Source organism: Ruditapes philippinarum, unplaced genomic scaffold (genome assembly GCF_026571515.1).
Source record: "Ruditapes philippinarum isolate M1 unplaced genomic scaffold, ASM2657151v2 ctg660_1_1_1_1, whole genome shotgun sequence".
In the NCBI taxonomy this organism is placed as follows: Eukaryota; Metazoa; Mollusca; class Bivalvia; order Venerida; family Veneridae; genus Ruditapes; species Ruditapes philippinarum.
In genome coordinates, this window is record NW_026860859.1 from 363763 (window position 1) to 372156 (window position 8394).

The window sequence follows — 8394 nt, forward strand, 5'->3', positions numbered from 1 at the left end:
TATGGCCCTTTGTTTTTTTTCCTTATACAGAATATATATAGTGAACACTTCTTCTGTGCGCAATTCCTCCTACATTATTCATGTTTTACATTGCACATAGTTACATTGTTTGTTGCTTGTATTTGTATTTCAAATACAACATATTTATCTACAATTGTGATAATTGAAAACCTGGTTTCATGGCATTGCCATGTTTCTTGTTTTTTTTTAAACCAAAATGAATTTTGATTTGTCTAGACATAACTTGTTGTGATTGTAATTGAGTGGTTCAAGGATTCTTGACTTACGGTAGTTTATCATAATCAAAGTCTATTATCAGCAAGATAGCATTTAACTATCACCATTTGTTTGATTATAGCTAACGAGAAAGAAACTTATATGAAATTACACTCATGGCATGCCAAATGTCCAAAATTAGTTTAATTTGTATGGCCTCTTACTGCTGTTAGTTGTTGAATTGATGTTAATTGTGATCTTTTTTTTGTTATTCACCAAGTTCTTATTTGTGGTATTTAGAAGTAAACATATTTTTCTTTGCATTTATTATTTTGTTTTTACAAGAATATAGATTTATTTTGACTTGAACACATTTACATTGTGTTACAGGTTTAGTGCTTGTGTTCATACTTTTGTATTAAGAATATTAAAACATATTTTTTCATGGTGTTCATGTGTTTATTGTGTTAATACCATAGTATAGAGAATTTAACACATTTATATTATGTTCAGGTTTTACTGATTGTGTTCATACCTTTGTATAAAAAAATTGAATGTGTTTTTTTCATTTTTGCGTTTTGTTTTTTGTGAGTATTGGTGTATTTAGTAGCTAACACATTTCTTATTATGCTCATTTGTTTTGAAGTGAACACATTTTTCACTATGTGTTCATAACATGTTTGAACACAGTTGCAATCTTTACATGTTTTGTAGCATTTACAAACTTGTATATTGGCAAATCCACTAAATACCATAACTGCCCACTCAATTTAATTTTGCAAGATTTTTGGATTTTGTACCTTTTACATTTATTTCCATTTATTGTATGGCCAATGTTGAATGCATACTTACAGAATTTGAACCACATGTTAGGCAGAATTGCCGTGCTGATACATATACATAAACAGGTTACATTGAGTTTTCAAGAGTTATTTCCCTTTTGAATATTTTTTTCTTCTTGAAACTAGCATTTGGAACATCTTGGATGTTTTTCATGACCTCAGACTTAATATGGATTGAAAGTAGTTCTACCATGTGGTTTTAGATTGATGTAAATACAAACAGAGAGTGTAATCTTTGATAATGTATATATTTGGCATCCAAAGGAAAATAAAGTCTGTTTTGGTAAAATTATAATCGAACATATGCCTGACTCTCATAATCAATTTAAAAGTTGCCGACAAATATAACCAAATTCAAATTAAGGTAGACATTTTGTACTCTTGGTTTCTGCAACCATAATAATTAGTATATAATTATAAATAATGAATTGTTTACTTTTATATCTATAAATTTACTTAATTTTGGTGGACTTTTACTCCATATACATGTATATGAATATATACTGAAACAAAAAAGAAACTTTCTCCAAGTTTGAATGTAGATATGTTAGTACAGTTTTTCAGTCCTTTTGAAACTCGATTTTTACATTGAATAAACATATCAGGCTTTTTTACGGGGATAAGCTGACCGATTTTGCAAACAAAACGAGTTTTACAAGCGACTACATGTATATAAGTGTGTACATTTTAGTGGTACCCTTGAACAACTGGCACATACTTTGCGAAAGTTTCTTTTTTGGTTCAGAATATTTATTCAACAACTCCTAGCATATTAAAGTACTAATTGTTTACATGCTCTTGGCATAGGTTAAATTGAAATACCATATCAGTTCCATGAATTCTAACTATTGTGTTGGAAGAACTTACCTGAAGCTTGATGAAAATGGCTGAGAAGATGTGATAGTGAACCAGCTGACACTTCTCTGTTTACTTACTAAAATAGGGCTGTTTATTTTTTACATGACATGCATAAAATGTTTATTTTTGTTTTGTTGTCATTACTTAATCATTGTCTTGAACTTTACTATATGTTTTGAAGTTTGTTTATATAGTCAAGATAATTGTTAAATTTGTTCTCATAGTTATCTCCCCTTAATGAATTTAAATGTTAAATTTAATGTTAAATTCTCAGTGCTTGACTGTAAGAAAAGAAGCATGACTCTGTAAAAAGGGTACTCAGAGTTATGGAAGCTAAGAATTACAGTTGAACAGGCCTGAACTATTTTATTTTAAGATGTTTCTTAAATTTTGCAGCTAAATGAAATTTTTGAATCATAATCTAAAATTTAGATTTTGAAATAGGAATCAAGGTAATGTAGACACTATCTCAATATGCTTGATACTTGATACAAGGTTAGGTGTTTTAAATCATAAATAATTTATGCACAGAGGGGTTACTTTCATCTAACACCAATAAAACCTTAGAATTTACCTTGTAAACTAAACATTCAATATGATTTAAAATCTGCCCAAGAAAAACAAATGATATTGGACATCAGTGATAAACATATGTATAACTTGCTGATATTATGTTTAAGATTATGTAACTTTTCCCTGAGTTTATATATCTTCACCAAGGTTTAACAAGTTTGTTTTTCAAGGTAGGTGTTATCATTTAAACGAAATTGTTGAAATTGTTTTCAAATAATGAGGTTATCTCTATGTTATATGATGACTTGTATTTGTATACTTACACTTACAGAAACTAGGACTCCACTCACTCCACATTTACATGACCTAAATAACAGATGCCTAGTTGTCAATTCAGCAAATGTCTAAGAGACATATTATAAAGTCAACTAAGACTAATTGTCTCTTTAAAAATAAGAAAGTTTAAATGTCCATTGTAAATTTAGATTGATACAAACAGGTTAAATTATGGCTTGGTGACCATACATTACTGAGCATTTAACTTGAGGCAGTTGGCTGTTTTCTATGTGTTTATACTGTAAGAAGTATTTTGATTGTGTATGTGTGGGGGAGGGGGGAAACATGTTTACCACTGCTGTTTTCATATGTGCATTTTATTATAATTTCTTCTTTTTGTTCAACTTGAATAAATTTTGAAATGCTAGACAAATTATATCTTATAAAGTGATTTTATTCCTAGCATAGGAATAATAAACTTTGTTGTTATGTTCTGTATATAATAATGTTTTGCTATGTTTTTTGTCTCACATTTATACATGAATTATAGTTGTTTATACTTTTGTTTATATCATTGTTATAAACCCAAACACTTAAATGTTTTGGAAGTAGAAATTTTGTTGTTAACTCCTTATTAAACTGACCCCTTTATTAGGCTGACCATACCTTTTGACTTCAGTGTTAAAATGTTAATCAGTTGTATTGTTGTATTTTTTGGTTTTCAGTTGGGGGTGGGGGTTGGAGGGGGGTCACAACTATTGTTGATCTCCATTCTTTACCCAGCCTGCTTTGTTAGGACATTATGCCCATCCAAGTGTTAGTGGTCAGTGAACAGCTAGAAGTCAAAATAACTTGATAATTTGCCATAACTGTGTTCAATTTTATATTTTGCTTTGAATAAGTAATCAATAATACAGGTAACCAATGGAAATTTCTATAAATTTCATTCAGAATTTATTGGTAACGCTTAATTCTCAAAAAGAGTGAGACAGTCTTTTATTTTAATATCATAAACATTTTCCATCATCAGTAATTGGTCATTCACCATCATAATATTCTAAGACAATATTTTGAAATACATGTATTATACTTATTCAAATCAGCATGACAAAAAAAGAGCATTATGTCACTAAACATGACTTTTATGTTCAAATTCTTGATGCTGCATATGTGGGCAATCTGTGCTTGTTACTTGAAATGAGTTTATTTCTCTTTTGACCATTTTGTCAGTGTTAATAAGCATGAATGAAATACTTTGAACAAAACAATATCCTTGTAGTTTGTATTGGTAATTAAATATTTTGTTCGATCAACTTGGTTGTTATTTTTCAACATCTTTAGGTTTTACATTATTGTATAAATACATAATATTTCACACAAAGTTGATGTCTTATAAAGCATGATGTTAAGTTAAGAAATAAGACTTTGTCTATCCCATTTAATCTTCCAATAGCCTTGTTGTTTGGTCCTCAGTCTTGGTGTTTAGTCCTCAGTCTTTTTTTTTGGTCCTCAGTCTTGGTGTTTAGTCCTCAGTCTTGGTGTTTAGTCCTCAGTCTTGGTGTTTAGTCCTCAGTCTTGGTGTTTAGTCCTCAGTCTTGGTGTTTAGTCCTCAGTCTTGGTGTTTAGTCCTCAGTCTTGGTATTTAGTCCCCAGTCTTGGTGTTTAGTCCTCAGTCTTGGTGTTTAGTCCTCAGTCTTTTTGTTTAGTCCTCAGTCTTGGTGTTTAGTCCTCAGTCTTGGTGTTTAGTCCTCAGTCTTGGTGTTTAGTCCTCAGTCTTGGTGTTTAGTCCCCTGTTTAATTGTTTGGTCTTCTGTCTTGGTGTTTAGTCCTCAGTCTTGGTGTTTAGTCCTCAGTCTTTTTGTTTAGTCCTCAGTCTTGGTGTTTAGTCCTCAGTCTTGGTGTTTAGTCCTCAGTCTTGGTGTTTAGTCCTCAGTCTTGGTATTTAGTCCCCGGTCTTGGTGTTTAGTCCTCAGTCTTGGTGTTTAGTCCCCTGTTTAATTGTTTGGTCTTCTGTCTTGTGGTTGGATGGACTTTGTTACACTTGCCCTTCACTGCTGTGGGTTCGAATCCCGACAGGAACTTTGGATTCTTTCATGTGAGGAAGCTATACAGCTAGCTTACGGAATATTGGTGGTTCTACTCAAGCGCCCGTTCCTGCCTAAAATAATGCACTAAATGTTGTCCTCCACCATTAAAGCTGGCATGTTGTCATATAACCTATACTGTGTTGGTGTGATGTAAGACCCTATCAAACAAACAATGTGGTTTGGTCCTCGGTGTAATGATTTGGCCCACAGTCTTATTGATTGGCCCTCAGAATGGCAAGCTTGCTATTGCATCACTGCTTTTTTGGTGAAGAAATTAGCAAAAATGTGCAGTTTAGGTAAAAGAGGGTCCATCACTGAATGAGAATGCTGTATGTTTGATATCGTCTTTAGTAGGTTTAGTTTTTAGGCCCCTACAAGTTCATCAGAGGTGAATACAAGTTTATCATTGTAATCAATATTACACAAACACCTAGGTCACGCTTATAGTAATGTGTCGGTCAGGTTGACCATAAAGCAAGTTCTGATTTAAGGACATTATTATCAAACAAGTTTAAAAAGGACAAATAATGAAAGACAAATTTGGTTAATTTCTATATATATCTCAGATAAATTTCAGGACACCTTGAAATGTTTATTTAGTTTTGTTTATGTAAATGCAGTCAAGAGTTCAGTGACCTACTTCCTTATTATGACAATACATTTTATCAGTGTTGAAGGTCCCCTACTTTTTACTATTAAAGTGGTTAACTGTTAACTGAAAATCAACTTGTTTGTAAACACATTATTTTTAGATAAAAACATTTGTCTAGTAACCATTAAATTCACAAAATCCTCCCCCCCCCCCCCCAAAAAAAAAAAAAATCTTAAATTTCGAATGTTCATAGGCCCTTCAATAATGTAATAATATGAATATGCTGTTAAACCCAACAAAAGAAGTATGCAAAACTATTACTAAGTATTAACTCTTGTTGTGCCTTGTAAAGTGTAAATCTTGCTGGGTTATAACAGTTTCAACACAATAATATTTATTTTCACTTAAAGGAGAAAGATTGAAGCTTAATAATACCACTTTCAAATTGACTTCCTGGAACCTTCGCACACTTTAATGGGGAAATATGATTATGTCCCAGTAGAGCTGAAACAAGTGGTCCCTGGGTTGAAGGTTTTCATGGTACCACTACACCATTTCCCTTCCACAGTTGATCTACCACTATTCTAGGAATGGGCCATTTATATATATACTGGACCGGCAATCCAGAGACCGTGGTTCGAGTCCGGCTGTGGCGTGCATATTTTTGTGAGATTTTTCTGTAAATATATATATGAGAAAGTAGCTTTAATAAAAGGAAGAATATGTTAAAAATGATTCACACCGACAAACAGCTATCTATTGACCGAATTATTTCCCTACTTGATAAAGTTACACAGCCACTGTGAACTTTACTAAATATTCTCCAGGTTATATCTTATATACCAGTATTGATAAAGTCGTTCTCTTGTAAACTTGCTTAGCTTTTTGTAATGGCATCATGCCTGTTTAACCATGATTCAGTTGTAAACCACAAGTTAATTAATCTTAAAGCTACATTAATTCTATATAAGTACGAAAAGGTAAACAAATTCATTATAGAAGCAAACAATAATACATATACATACGGTAAAGTAAACTAGGTTATGTTTTTGTATTTGTTTTCAAAAGATTTCTTTTTTCAGTCAGAAACTATTATATAAAGTCTTAATTAACCTAAGATAGTGATGCAAGATCATTTTACTAGTACTGAAGCTTACACAGAATTACCTATGTGTATTTAATTATCTAAATACTAGTAGTATATTTTTTTCAATACAATTGTTATACAAAAGAATATTAGTGAAATATGACATGTGACATAGATGGCTCTAAATTAAACATGATCTCTTTCTAAATGGTTCATTAATCTATGTAACCTTGACAAGATGTGGTCTTTGAAAACAGGTTTTTCCGTGTCTTTTAAGACAAATAAGACGGAAAAAGTCGATGACTCAGAGTTGGAACAGCTGTTGATATGATGACAGTTTTAGCTGATGACTAAATCTAGTTAAGATGATTGATTGATATTGAAGGAATTTACTTACATTTAAAAGCTAAATATTCATCATAGCTCCAGCAGATGAGGTGGTTTTGACCTTCAGTGTGCTACAATCGAGATAAGCAAAAAAACATCTTTCCTGATTCGGCGCCATATATGGGTGCGCCGTAAACCAACCGAACAATCATCAAGAAGTGCTCCAAGCCCCTTCTTGGGATGTCTTGAAGTCTTATATTGTCTGACAAAGAAATTTTTTTTGCTCTGCCTCCAAATTAAAAACACAAACATGCGAGCTGATAGCAACAAATAAAACAGAATAAATACATTTACAAAATATGTACGTTCTCAGAAACATCTCAGCTCAGCTTTCAGGACAATTAGTATGTTAATTATGTCTTTAAGTTTTGCCAATGCAAATATTCAAATACTGACCAAAGTTCATTCAAAAGAACTTGTTTTTGGCTATATTTGGCTTGCCAACGAAGTAATCAAATAATGTCAAATAACAGATATACAAATCTACGGTGGCACAAAGGTGACATGTGTGTGTTTTTATTTATCTCGTGCACACGAGATACTATGTCATGGCCACGAGTTACTAAGTCGTGGCCACGAGATAGTTGAGTCATGGCCACGAGTAACTAAGTCGTGGCCACGAGTAACTAAGTCGTGGCTACGAGATAAATAACCAATCAGATAACACCATTTATATGAATTTCCCTAATCAACTAATTAAAAGGCCGTAGTACGTACAAACTGACCAATTCGATCACAAAATTGTCCCAACAAAGGGCTATAGTCATTTAATTCAAACTAACCTGCATTATAGCTGCATATTGTGTACGAAATTACTACATTGAATCTTCATATGTAATTTTAATCCAAGTTACACACGTCTTTTATTGTTAAATCTAAATACATTTTCTATATAATATGTATGATATAATATTGATTTGAAAGAGAATAAAGTTGTTGTCATTTTGAATGTACTTTGGGCCGGAGATACATATTAAATGCAATAAAACGTTCGTTGTATAGAATGTTACTGTAAGTTCTTTAATTATGACTGCTTAAGCCTCTATCACATCAGCCACACGAATTATGTGCGTACGATTTGTATAGAAAATCAGTGCCGTAGGAAGGTCGCAGGCAATTTCGCAGTCCATCTAGACAGATTTGTCTATCTGTTATTTTACATAATTTGATTACGGTCCGCAGTGGCCTCAAGATACTCGTGCGGAAAACCTGCGGTCCTTGCAAGACAAACGCAAAACATTTTACACGAGAACCAATAGAAATTGTGAGTCTGCCGTACAATTGTATTGACAGTCATCTGTCAAAAAATCGCAGAAATAATGTGCGTGTTGAGTAATCAGTCTGCGGCATTGCAGCAACCTTGCGACCTTAAAGAATTTGTAACACTACTTTGCGGCTGTATACCTACTAAACACAGCAATTTTTGTCAAAATTCGTTTGTGCCGCAACAGCGGTTTCGTGAAATCTTATATATCTTTTTGAAACTGTAAAATATATGATAGACCCATCCAAATTTGTACCAGATATTTTTCATAC